At 42.7% G+C, this 12637-nt stretch overlaps 1 protein-coding gene and 1 non-coding gene across 6 annotated transcripts in view; one reads left to right on the top strand and one right to left on the bottom strand.

The window, feature by feature from the left end:
* ANK2 (ankyrin 2) overlaps positions 1-12637 on the top strand; it is a 677994-nt gene that overhangs the window by 51289 nt on the left and 614068 nt on the right. The window lies entirely within an intron of this gene.
* LOC127483325 (U6 spliceosomal RNA) lies at positions 11585-11691 on the bottom strand. Its single transcript, XR_007909523.2, has one exon. It is a non-coding gene; the product is annotated as a U6 spliceosomal RNA (small nuclear RNA).

Genomic DNA, 12637 nt, shown 5'->3' with positions numbered 1-12637 from the left:
GCTGCTTTCCCAGCTTCACTAGCTGGGAGCTGGATCGGAAGTGGTACAGGCAGGCCTCGAAACAGTGTTCATATGGAATGCTGGCCTCGCAGGCTGCAGTTTTACCCACCACACCACAAAGCAAGCCCCCACAACACTTTCTTAATTCCATACCTTTTGACTTAGAAGCTCAAGGAAGGTGTCTCTAAACCTGATCTTTTGATTATTCTTGGTGAACACGAATGAGAAAAATCTAGTCAGATCAATCATAAATAAACACTTGTTTGTTTCAACAAAATAGAGCTTGAGTATTATTAGGATTTTTTTTTTTAACTTGTAAGAGTATTTTGTTTTTGTGAAAAGGAGCAGCTATGAGAGGCTAAAGCTCAGGGAAACTGAAGAGCAATTACAGGAGGAGTTAGTTATCATAGCAAACTCCCAGGACCCCCCACCCCACTTCACTGGATTTGAGGTTGAACACATCAAGGACAGACCAAGAGAAAAAGGAAACCTTTAATGCTTACTAAGTAGTAGTGATGCAATTCCTAGTTTAGAAAAACCACCCTGCATTCTTTTTTAAAAAATATTGTCTGGGTGAGTTATCATTGCTACAGATAAGAATTTCAGCACACACTGTCTTTTAACCATATATATAATTTTCTATAATATATTTGCATGTATATATGAGGGATCTTCAAAATGTTCAAAGAAAATGCATATTATGAAAAAAATTGTGCATGAATTTCAATTTTTTGCACTAAAATCAACTTTTTGTCCATTTACCAAAAACTTGAAAAAAATGTTTAAATTTACTTTTCATTTTATTTGAAAACTATTGAGAGAAATCATCCACTGGATCCCTCCCCGAATGCTGTAATAGCTGGGGCTGGTCAGGCCAAAGCCAGTAGCTTAGAACTCACTCAGTCCAGGTCTCCTGTGTTGGTGTTAGGGAGCCATGCAACTTGACCCATCGCTTACTGCTGATACACATCAACAGGCAGCTGAAAGTGGAAACAGAACCAGGACTTGAACCAGGCACTTCTATAAGGGATGTGGATGTCCCATGCAATGTTTTAACCACTGCACCAAACACCTGCCCTTCCATAAACTTGTTGAAGTATCCTCACAGATGCATATATCTGAATGTACCTGCCTATCTAGACTGCCAACTTTAGTGTCTTTGCAGTTGAGGATGCCTCTAAAGCTCTTTTCATCACCCGTTTGTAGTCTTTCGGTTATCACCAGATGAAGCAATATGATTTCTTAAATGTGGGAGAAGCACCTTGGTGAGGCCTTAGGAGGCAATGAGGACCTCTAAGAATAACCTGGAGTTAGAGGGAAAAAAGGGAGGGGGAGGTTAGAGACCTGTGGAGAGTGAGGGATGAGGCTTATTGTAAGAAGGACAGCCTTGGTGTGAAATGGAAGAGAGTTGGTAAAGAGATAGTCATAGCCAGGGGGTGTCTACAAGAGCAAAGAGAAAGGCCCTGTGCTCATTGCTGGCCCATCTGGGGCTGGAATGAAGAGGAGCCTGTTGCTTAACATGGACAGACCCAGAGAACCAGTGCCTCTCATGTGCCATCCTGGTCTCAATGCCATGGGTCAGATGTGCATGCATCCACATGTCTCAAGGGCTGGTGGGGTTGAAGCAGATGGTAAAGAGTGGGGAGTAATGCTGGTAATCTATAAAGGACAGGAACCCAGGCTGAGCATCTTTTTTAATAAAAATCCAAAGGGGCCTTGGTGTTGTTGTTTTTTTTTTTTTTTTTTTTTTTTTAAGATTTATTTATTTATTTGAAAGGCAGAGTTACAGAGAGGCAGAGGCAAAGAGAGAAAGAAGTCTTCCATCAGCTGATTCACTCCCCAAATGGCTGCAATGGCCAGAGCTGAGCCCATCTGAAGGCAGGAGCTTCTGGGTCTTCCACACAGATGCAGGGGCCCAAGCACTTGGGCCATCTTCCACTGCTTTCCCAGGCTATAGCAGGGAGCTGGATCAGAAGTGTAGCTGGGACTCGAATGGGTGCCCATATGGGATGCTGGCACTGCAGGTGGTGGCTTTAACTCCTATGCCACAGCGTCAGTCCCCAGACTGAGCATCCTAACACAGTGTCCATGTAGAATTAGAACTCAGTAGAAGGCTGATGAATGAATAAAGGGTTGGCTTTCTCCATTAGATTTTTACCTCCTTAAGAAAAAATTCTGTTACTTCGGAGTAGGGATACAGTTGTGCCATGTGTATGAGAAGCCTTGGCTTCAGTGAGGATTTCCCATTGGTTTATAAGTCCTAAGACAGGAGAGCTTCCCTGATCTACTTTCCTCCCTTTACTTAGATTGAAAGCAACTCACTAAAATTTCATAGTCTGCATTCGGCAGGCTTCCTAGCCCAGCTGTAGCATCCTCCTGTCCTTACTTTCTTTTTCCTATTGCTTGTGGAGACATCCCCCCACCTAAGAAAAGTCCTTAACATCTCCCTTGGGATTCCTTATGCAAAGGGCTCTCACTTCCTCCCTTAGAGATAAGATCTCTGCCATCTGGTGTGAGATCCCTCCACACCTTAGCAGACCTCTGGTGCCTTCCTGTCCCTCCTTCTGCTTCTCCCCTCCCCACCTGGTTCCATCCCTTCCCCCACCACACCCCCTTAATCCTTCTCATCCTTTGGTGCCTAATCTAATCCACAGCTCCTCCACCAAGTTTTTCCTGACATTTCCTGCTCACAATGATATCTTTCTTCTTTGAACTTCAGTGAGGTCTGTCATAAAAAGTCCTGGAACCACAAAACTGGAAGCACCCTAAGTCGCCGTCCAGACTAACCTCCTTGATTTATATATTTACCCAGCCCCTGAGCTAGTTAATGGCTGAGCCAGGACCAGTCCACACCTTTCTGTCTTCCAGTGGTGTGTTCTCTGTACCCACATATTTTTTTTTAGCATCAAGAGTCAAGGGTTTCATTCCTTTCCCAGTTTCTGAGATACTGGTATATGGCATTATAAATGCTGGTAATTTTCCTCCATATTGGAAACATGATCACATTGCACATGGCCACATACCCTTGGAGCAAGGACTTGGGATTGTTCTGAGGGGCCGGCAGGCAGTACAGTAGAGCAGATAGAGTTTAGGGCTCTAGGTGCCAGGAAGATAGGTCTGGATGACAGGTATCAGATGGCTGTTAGAGAATTGCCTACTTCCTTCTTCTATTTCTTTTCTTCTTTAAAAGAACATACAATATATTTTTATTAGAAAGGCAGGGAGACAGAGATATAGAGAAATCTTCTATCCACTGGTTCAATCCCCCAATGTCTACACCAGGCAGGCCTGGCCAGGCTGAAGCCATGAGCCCAGAACTCAATCAGTTCTTTCACATGGGTATTAGGGACCCAACTTCTTCAGCCATTACCTGCTGCCTCCCAAGGTCTGCATCAGCAAGAAGCTGGAGTTGGAAGTAGAGCCTGGACTCAAATCCAGGCACTGCAGTATGGGTTGTGGGTAAAGTCTTTAAGTGCTATGCCAAATGCTTGCTTTTGTTTCTCTTACGTATTTATTTATTTATTTGAAAGTTCAGAGAGAGAGAGAGACAGAGGCAGAGATGGAGATATATGCATAGGCAAACAGAGCTCTTCCATCTTGGTTCCTTTTCTGAGTGACTGCAAACAACCAGGGCTATCCAAGCCAAAGCCAGGAGCCAGGAACCCCATCTATGGGTGACAGGGGCTCAAGCACTTGAACTATCTTCTGCTGCCTTCCCAGGCATACTCACAGAGAGCTGGCTCAGAAGCTAAGCAGCCAAGACTTTAATCAGTGCTGCTATATGGATGCAGCTCTGATATGGGATGCCGATGTCACAGGTAGTGGCTTAATCTGCTTCACCACAACCTTGGCCCTGCTTTCTTTAATTTTTGTACCTTGTCCAATTTTCTATCGTTGTACAAGTATGGACAAAACCATTTTGCAATTATTCATAAGTTCTGTCTTCCAATACATTGTGAGTAGTTTGAGGACAGGGCCACCCTGTCCTCTGTTTGGCATAGTAGTTAGTCCTCAATCAGCATGGGTTCACCCACACTGAAACTAGGTCTCTCTGGGGCTTAGTTTCCTTTTGCCATAAAATAAAGTGCTTGCACCTGCTAATTTCTAAAATTCTTTCCGATTCTAAATTTGCACACAGCAAAAGCAGAGGTGGCTAAGTGTTAACTTGAAGGTGGAATTGGGTCCACCTGTTTTTGTTGTTTCTGTTATTGTGGGATGCTTTTTTTTTTTTTGGTACATTATGTTAAAGACTTCTTACTAGATTCTAATATTTTTATACTTCATATAGGAGTATAGATTTTTTAAAAAAGTTTTATTTAAAGAGTTACAGAGAGAGAGAAAGATCTTCCATCCGCTAGCTCACTTCCCAGCTGGACACAACAGCCAGCACTGGGCCAGGCCCAAGCTGGGAGTCAAGAGCTTCATCTGGATCTCCCATGTGGTTGGCAGAAACATTTGGGCCATCTTCTGCTGCTTTCCCAGGCCATTAGCATGGACCTGGATTGGAAGTAGAGCAGCTGAGACATGAACTGTCACCCATGTGGGATGCCAGTGTCGCAGGCAGCAGCTTTACCTGTTAGGCTACACTGGCCCTTCAAAGTCTGGATTTCTTGATTCTTAATATAATCATGGCAAGCTGGAGCCTACTTTCCCTCAGGCAGCTGTTGGCTGAAGTGCTCTCATGTGACTGCTACCTGCAGACTGTATATCGTTCAACAGTTAGTTCCCTGGTCTCCAGGTCCCTGCCATAATATCCACTAAGTACTGATTCTGCAACCCATGCCCTCAAACTGCCCAAGAGAATTTGCTAGAAAAGGAAGGCATAGAAGAAAAGCTCGAAGCCAAGGGTAAAATACTGGAATGACAAATTCTAATGGTGGGCACAACTGGAAATAGACATTAGGAGAGAGGGAGAGAAAGGCTTTTACTTTTGATCTTAAAAGCTGGTGTCCTGACAGCCCACAATGGGAAACATTCTAGATGAAAACATAAAAGCACGTCACCAACTTGAAAGTAGTTAATATTTGCTTTGCCAGGATTTTGAGTCTGAAGGCAAACCTAGATATTCACCACCATGGGTCTACAGCAAATCCTTGCCTGGCTCCTCCCCTAACACCACTCTCCCATCACTCATCCTTGGTTTATTGAGAAAAATTGGGTTAATGATCCTGTAGAAAGTTTCACATCCTGGGTATGGCTGGTTCCTTTCTTGCATTGTTAAACTTATTAAACTCTCCTGTTAACTGTTTTTGAAGTTGAATTATGACATTGAATGAGTTGACTGATAGGGGTTTCATGAGCCTATTGCCCATTGGGTTTGTACCATGCCAACACTAGTAGGTGTGTTTTTCTAATGTCAGAAAGCTTGAGCCTTGAGTTTGCCCTCTAGAAATGCAGATGAAGTATAACCAATTCATTGACTTTGCTTCTCTCTCCAACTCTCAGCACATTTAGGAGGAAACAGGACCCTGGATGTGATATATGTGGCTCAGAGGGGTAATGTACAGCAAACTGATGTCAGCCGCCCTGTCTTCCATCCTGGTGTGCTAGTGGATTTCTCTTTACAATGCACTGTGTGTGCTGACAGAATTTGTTTTCTTGCCTATGAAGTAAAGGAGAGCAAGTTTACTATAGTATTGGGTCACCATCAAATGTGTTGAATTCTTTATTTACTTTGTGTATGTTTTTCAACAAAGAAAGACAGAGAGATCTTTGATCTGCTGGCTCACTCCTGAAATGGCTGCAGCTGCCAGGTCTGGGCCAGGCCAAAGCCAGGAAGCTGAAACTCTATCTTTATGTCCCACATGAATGGCAGGGTCCCAAGGGGCCATCCACTGTTGCTTCCCCAGGTACATTAACAGGGAGCTCGACTGGAAGTGGAGCAGTTGAGACTTGAACAGGCACTTTGGTATGGGATGCTGGCATCAAAAGTGGTGGCTTTACCCACTTGTGCCAAAATGCTAGCCTCTTAATTCACTGTAATTGGACTGAAACTCAACAAATATGTTTTGAGACTTGGTCTGTATAGGTCTATGCTATTGATTTGCAGAAAATAGAACTTTTTTCATTCATTATGCCCATAGACAGACAGGTCTGCTATCTAGCAAAATTAGATGTCAGGCATTGTATACAACTGGAATTGCATAAAGGAAGACACATGAATTTGTCCTTTTCTCACATTCAATCAAATCTAGCCTCTGGACTAGAAATGTAATAGAGATGGTGATTCTGTGGGAAACTTTGGGCATCATTTCCTGAGTAGTTCATTCTGCGAATGGAGGGGAAGAGGGATGCCTAATATCTCACAATAATGATGATAATAGTACTACCAGTTATGAATGTTTTTGTGTCCCACATGTGTTTATATACTTGGCATATATGTAGCCTCTGATCCCCCATAACAATCTTGCAAGTATTGGGGAGAAAAAGCGGTGACTTTTCCGAACCCAGTCGTTGATATCTCTCTGTAGCAAAAGTTAGATCAACAAGAAAAGCACAAACAGGTTTACTTAAACAAAGTTCACGGAGCATGAGAGCCCTCAGGATTCACTAGCTCAGAAACCCAGGGGACAGCGTCCAAGTATGGATGCTCATGTTTAATGAACAATGGACAACCACTGAGCATGACCCAGTGGTAATAAGCAGTGGCAAACCTACCAAGTTCCTGTTTAGGTTCCCCTCAACCTCTCTGAGTAACATTTTGTCTGTCTGCATATAGGCGGTAGAAGAAGGTCAAAAAGACATATCTGCTTACCTGGTTTTTTCAATTTCTTTCAACTTAAAATACTCAGTATACCAATGTGCCACATTTTGGGGTAGTACTTCCTGTACCCATTACAAGTTAATCATAAAGGCCGGCGCCACGGCTCTCTAGGCTAATCCTCCGCCTTGCGGCGCCGGCACACCTGGTTCTAGTCCCAGTCGGGGCACCGGATTCTGTCCCGGTTGCCCCTCTTCCAGGCCAGCTCTCTGCTGTGGCCAGGGAGTGCAATGGAGGATGGCCCAAGTGCTTGGGCCCTGTACCCCATGGCAGACCAGGAGAAGCACCTGGCTTCTGCCATCGGATCAGCGTGGTGCACCGGTCACAGCGCGGCGGCCGCGGCGGCCATTGGAGGGTGAACCAACGGCAAAAACGAAGACCTTTCTCTCTGTCTCTCTCTCTCTCTCACTGTCCACTCTGCCTGTCAAAAAAAAAAAAAAAAAAAAAAAAAAAGGCAAAACAAGTTAATCATAAAGCTAGGTAATGGTATAAGGTACTACATGTCATACTTTAGGCAGAGTTGCTCATTAATTCCTCACTACAGCTCTGTGCAGGGGATGCAGTTATTATTCATATTTCACATGGAAGAAAATTGAGGCAGAGAGAAGTTAAATAAGTTGAGTGTCACCCAGCTGGAATTAGGAATTTATATCAAAGCCTACGCTGTTAATCTGTTAACTCATTATATGAGAGGAAAACCTGAGGTTTGTAGATGAGAACTGATTCATTCAGGTCACCCCTAGCAATCAGCACTAGTGGATCCAAATTCAGATCTGTCTGTCTGATAGTAAAATTCAGGCATGTTCTTCATTTCTCTCTGTCCCAAACTGCCTCTGCTGGGGCCCATTTAGTGCCATAAATAGCCACTCAAATGTAAGAATTCTGGGGCTGGTGCTGTGGCGTAGCAGATAAAGTCTTATGGGCACTGGTTCAAGTCCTGGCTGCTACACTTCCAATCCAGCTTCCAGCTAATGGCTTGAGATGGCTAAAGTCCTTGGGAAGAAGCTCCTGGAAGAAGCTCCTGGCTCCTGGCTTCAGATGGCCCAGTTCTGGCCATTGAGGCCATTTGGGGAGTGAACCAGTGGATGGAAGATCTCTCTCTCTTTCTCACTGTAACTCTTTCAAGTAAATACATAAATCTTAAAAATAGTAAAACTTCTACTCATTCTACTCTATTTAATAACTAATGATTTTTAATAACCTTAAATTGGCATATTTCTGTGCAAATCAAGAGTTTTACTGTGAAGCTTCAATGCAGGAGTCAGTGTCAGAACTGTGACTGGAATTGTGTTGTCACTCCCCCATGCCTTGGAGGTTTATCCCTCTAGGCTTCTGCTTGACAGACATGGGGATTGGAGCATTTGGCTGTCTTGGCTTGAGCATTATACAGCATAACATCTTACTGGAGTTCACATTTGGCAAGGTTAGTATTGTTATTTCAGAAACAATTTGACCATCAATTCTCAGAGGCTTTGGGGGAATTGATTCTTTGAAATTCCTAAGACATTGATTTTTTGTGATATAGAAATGGCGGTCTGTTCAGTCACAGTGGGGACTGATCTTTCCAATGTCTAGAATAATGCACATCTAGTATCAAATACTTGGAAACCAAATTAAATAATATAGATGTTGCTTAGGAGAATTGATTGTGTTCACAGGGGGTTGTGATGAAATCTGAGAATGATGAAAGCTCTGTTATTATGAATGCTATAGTAAGAGGTTCTCAGAGCTAGACTGGAAAAATACTGAAAAGCTAAATATTGAAAAATCTTGCTAGGATTCATGAGCATCACTCTTACCCCTTCCCCCTTTCTTCCTTTATGCCATTGTCCAGTTATATAATTTTATTGCTGATGCACTCTCCTGAGGCACCTTACCCACAGCAGTGATGTTTCTTATCAGTAGCTGTCCAACATTAATGAGAGCTTCCACGGATGGAGCCCCATGTGCCAAGCACTGGTCCAGGTATTTTACCTGTGTTAATTTATTTAATCCTCCTCCAAATCTTGTGTGCTGGAAGCTAGCATCATCTCTGGTCTTAACAGGAGAGGAATGACTGAAAGTATAAAGTGTTAGTTTCGAGTAGATATTTTCTGGGCAGTTAATTAATAAGCAATCTGTACCTATGGAATTTATGGGTTATGGATTCTTATCCACTGAAATCATGAAGCATTTTCATCATGACTATCATTCTTTGCTACACTTTGCTTGCTAAATTTTTAAAGTTTTATTTAAAATATATTTTTTTTCTTTTTTGACAGGCAGAGTGGACAGTGAGAAAGGTCTTTCTTTGCCATTGGGTCACCCCCCCAATGGCCACTGGGGCCGGTGCACCGCGCTGATCCGAAGCCAGGAGCCAGGTGCTTATCCTGGTCTCCCATGGGGTGCAGGGCCCAAGCACTTGGGCCATCCTCCACTGCCCTCCCTGGACACAGCAGAGAGCTGGCCTGGAAGAGGGGCAACCAGGACAGAATCCGGCACCCCGACCGGGAATAGAACCTGGTATGCCGGCGCCGCAGGCAGAGGAATAGCCAATTAAGCTATGGTGGCGCCGGCTAAAATATTTTTAAGAATGTTTTTATTTGAAAAACAAGGAGAGAGAGAGAGAAAGAGAGATTGAGATGAGATCTTCTATTCACTGGTTCACTTCACAACAACCAGGGCTGGGGCCAGGCCAAAGCCAGGCACCCAGAACTCTTTCTGGGTTTCCTGGGTAGGTGGAATGACCGAAGTACTTGAGGCATCTGCTGTCTTCCAGGGTGTTCATTAAAAGGAAGCTGGATCTGAGTGGACCTGGGCCTGGAACCCAGGGAAGTTGATATGGGATGGGGGTGTCTTAAGTGTTAACTCGCTGTGCCAAATACCTGCTCCATACCTGTTAGATTTAAAAAAAAATGTTTATTCATTTATTTTCATCTATCCAAAAGGCAGAGTGACAGAGAGAGAGGGAGAGGTAGCTTCCTTCCCCTGGTTCACTTCCTAAATGCCTTCAACAATCTGGGTTCTGCCAGCTGGACAGAGAAGCTGGGAACTCCATCAAGGTCTCCCACCTGGCTGGCAGGAACCCGGGCACTGGAGCCCTTATTTGCTGCCCCCCCAGGGTGCATTAGCTGGGGGCTGGAGCGGAAGGGGTGCAGCCTGGAGGACTGCACCACAGGAACTCCGATTGTAATGCAGCTTTGCAGGGGTCTGCTGTGTCACAATGCTGCCCCTCTGCTGGATTTTCAGGTGAATCTTACCTTTGTGTCGTGCTTGTAGCCCTTTCATAAAATAGGGGGAGAAATCTGTGGATTGAGAAGTGATATTTGTACAAGCGAAAAGACAAGTGTAAATTGCTTCATAATTTTGTGTTGGAATCTTTTCAAAAATACATTCCTTTAGGTGTATGATTTTGAGTGCATACACTGTTAGAAAAATAGGATTTTTCCTGTTTATAGTCTATAAAATGTTTATCATATCATTTCACTTTTATTAAGCACTACATATATATTGCATAAGCATCTAGCAAGGTAGATGAGTGTAATTGAGTTTTGTTTGTCTTTTCCTCAATCAGGAAAATGCTTTCCTAATCCCATGTTCTCCAAAGGTTTTTACACACAGTGAAAGCTATCCCTAGAGATGTGCCTGTCTCTTGCCGCGAGTCCCTGGAGGTGTGACTCACACACCCTGCTTTTTCCCTTGCCCTTGTTAGGAGCCCGTGCGTGAGCACTGCAGCCAGTCCAGGCATAACCAAGCGCGCGTCCACGTTCAGTTCAGCAATTCCAGGGAGAATCTCCACGCAGCACTGTGGCATGGTCTCTTACAGGTGACCCAGCTTCCTATTAGTCTGTTTTGAATTTGAAATACAGGTCTAAATATATTTTACTCTCTGACCCGTTTGAAAAATGTCACTTCTTCCTAATTAACTTTTCTGTTTTTCATTTTCCGAAACAGTACTGTGGGGTAGATTACTAACCACCAGAACGGTCTTTACAAGATAGCAAATCTTTCTAATTACCAAATTTAAATAGCTCTTTACTTTCCTAGGAAACACTTTCACATTGAGAGAATTAAGACGGAAGTTGCATAAAAATAAGAGAATTCCTTCAGGCCTGCTCCTGGGCAGTAAATTCCATCTCAATAATCTGGAGAGGTAGGGGGTGAGATTAGCATGTGAAAGGAAAGCCTATTTTCTCCCTTGCCCTGAGCTTCTCTGGTTTCTGTTTGCTTCTGTGGTGTCATCCAGCATTCTCCCTTCAGACTGGGAGTCCTGTGTGATGAATATTCTTATGGTTCTATACCTTGTAGAAGATTTTATCCTCCTCACAGCGCTTGTACATTCATAATGTAGTTTGGGCCTCTCTTCCCTCCATCTTCATATACGATTCGCTGTCCAGTTCCCATTGATTCCCTGGCTATAATGTTTTAGATTCAACCACTGCGTTGTAATAATTGCTGGTACTATAAAAATCAAAAAGCCATAAAAACTGGGCTCTCTTCTCTACACTTAATGGGACTTGTTATTTTCTGACATATTAAATCAAAGGCACTGTAGGTATAGTTATTATATGTACTTTCTTTATGAGCAAAATACATATATTTAAGAATAAATATATTATATTTGAATTTCTGTTGCTTTTGTTATTGTGTCTTGAAATTTAGAGTGTGTGTGTTTTATTTACCCAGCATGTTTGAAATAACTTTAGTTAGAAACTGCATTTCTGTCTTCTTTTTTTTTAATATCACTCAATAACTTACTGGGTATCAGAATTAAAACAACATTTGATAATTGTGAAATGTGTTTGTCTTGATACTTTTGATTAGTTGTAAACTAATCTATGAAAAAAAAATGTGGACTGCTTGACCAGCTTGTGTGTCACCCTTGTGCAGGGCCCTTGGCCATCTTCTCTGTGTTCTTTTGGTTTTAGTGTATGTGCTGTCGAAGCAAGCCCTGAGCCATTTACTCCTTTTGCTTCTCTACAATGTCTTAGGCAGTTTTCTAAGTTCGTGCTCAGTAAATAAAAATAAAATTCTCTTCGAAGTTGAGTGTGAAGACACTGCTTGAAAACTGAAATAAATGTGAACATGATGCTTCTGGTTTTCCTCCACTATCCTTACTGTGTCCCATTTTTGCATGTAGCTGCATCCCCCCCCCCTATTCCCTTACAGACGCCTTGAACGAAAGAACCAAGTCACTGGTTAGGTTCTGAAGCACGTCACAGGCTCTAAAGATGGGCTTCATTCATTTAGCTGTAGTGTTGTAGGATTACAGAGAAGTACAATGGGAGGAATGATAAATTCTTCTACAAGTGATGTGGAATTATGAAAGATGGATCAAAATTTGTGTTGGGGCTTGAATTTGCTGGACTTAGATTTCAGGTAACTCTCCCCTTTTGGGGAGATTTGTAACTCCGTGCAAGGTGCCCCTGTAGCCCAAATGTGCTAGAACACTGAAAATGAGGGCCTCTAGGGGTGGGTCTGTTTCTTTGGAATTCATTCTGTTACTCAAGTAAAAAACAAAATGGTTTCCTTGATGTTTGATTAAGTAAAAACATTGAACATAAAGGGATGCAAAGGAACATTAATTAGTTAAGGAAAAATTACCAAGTTCAAATCTCTGAGATAATTTCAGCGATCTACAGAATTCTACTGATTCTTCACTTTTGTAAAGAGTTTAAAATATTTAATGGCAATCTTGAAAATTCAGATAAAATATTTACTGGAAAAGAATAAAAAAGCCACAGGAATGTTAGTTTTTCTATTTTCTAGATAGTTTTGATAGTTTAAGTTGTATTCTAATTTTTACACTTCTGCCTCTGAGCTTCTGGAGCCCTCTAGTGGCATGAATTTAGATGGACATCTGAAGTTTGTTTTGAAAAGGCTCACTATTGCTTGATA

Source organism: Oryctolagus cuniculus, chromosome 8 (genome assembly GCF_964237555.1).
Source record: "Oryctolagus cuniculus chromosome 8, mOryCun1.1, whole genome shotgun sequence".
Lineage (NCBI taxonomy): Eukaryota > Metazoa > Chordata > Mammalia > Lagomorpha > Leporidae > Oryctolagus > Oryctolagus cuniculus.
Note: the sequence above shows the minus strand (reverse complement) of the source record. Positions and strands in the feature narration are given on the sequence as shown.